Source organism: Mus caroli, chromosome 14 (assembly GCF_900094665.2).
Source record: "Mus caroli chromosome 14, CAROLI_EIJ_v1.1, whole genome shotgun sequence".
Classification (NCBI taxonomy): domain Eukaryota; kingdom Metazoa; phylum Chordata; class Mammalia; order Rodentia; family Muridae; genus Mus; species Mus caroli.
The window spans coordinates 29,609,197-29,610,657 of NC_034583.1; positions in this window are offsets into that span (position 1 = coordinate 29,609,197).

Sequence of the window (1,461 nt, forward strand, 5' to 3'; positions counted from 1 at the left end):
TGTTGAATTATTCAAACAATGGTATTCTGATGGTATTCTATCACCACAAAGCATCTGCTTTTATAAGCAATAATACAGAAGATCTGATCAAAGGTTTTTAACTACAGTGTTTGAACAACAGACAAGTCAAGGCATGTAAGGTGGGAATCATGGCATGCCTAAAAGTTAATATTGAAGACTATTGGTGTATGCATGCATGCATGTGTGTGTGCACTTGTGCGAGAGTTTGCACATGTTTATGTAGCAAGCAGTGCCACTGTTTTAGCAATTTCAAAGAAGATAGACATACCAAGAGGAAAGAACTCCAAGAGAAGCTTGGATTTTCACAATTGACTTGATCAACCCCATGTAAAGTCAGTCGTATTTCATATTGGCTGGTCACATATATTGCCTGTTTCTTTTGTTGTTGTTTTTGTTTTTGTTTTGGAAGGAAGAAGCCAATGACAAATATTGAATAGTGTTTGTTAACGAGCTAACATAAAAGAACCATTCTGCAAATTATTAAGTTCTACACACATACCAGGAGAATTTGGTCTTTTAATGCAAATAGCCAGCCAGAAATTTCTACTTGGAGAGAATAGGATGTTGGCAAACTTCCCCTCAGCTCTTGCCCCACAGACCCTGTGGAAAAGTGCCTTAACCCAGTGGGTTGGACAAGATTAACAATGCTGGTGGCTCTGTCAGAAGCTTAGCAAACAAGCATTGCTTTTCCCACTACATTATTAATTGCCTGAGTAAAAGTACAAGGCCAATCTAGGTCCCCAATTTCACCAGTGAACCTTGAGGCTTTGCATGAGAGGCGAATGGCAGAGGTTTCAATTTCAGGAGTTTGAAGCTGGCTCCCAGCTTACTACTCTTAATGGAAGGCAAGTGTCCCAAATCAGATTAATTAATGTGGTCCTGGGAGAGCTCCAGGGTAGTTAATGATTTTATTTCTTACATGAAAAAGAAAAAAAAATCTAAAGAAACAAAGCAGCTTCTACAGTGAAAGAGCAAGAGAAGAATCTGGCTTCATATTTCTTTCCTGTGCTGTAGATGCAGATTTTTTCTGGAAGACATTCAAAAGGCCAGCTTCCAACTCACCTGCATTTTGTAATTTTGTGGGAAGAAATATGACATTTTCATTTTGATTGACTACTCTCTTCCACTTCCCCCAGAAGTAGCTTAAAAAGTCTTAGTCCTGGCTAGTTGTCCCAGGGAATGGTGGGAATTATATGGCTTAAAATAGAACAATTCTTTTTCAAGTGATCTTTAGCATTACAGGGCTGTGCTTTTGTTTTCTGGAGAAACAAGGGGATTCTCACAGGCAGAGTATGATCCTCATAGGTGCTCTGCTGGAAAAAAATATGGCTGGTACAGTCTGGTGGGTCTTAGTAGGAATGTAAATGTTGATGTTATTGCTGTCAGTGCTGGTCTCTGCACAGAATTAAGTAACATGACTGCCTGTTTATTTTTGGGTTT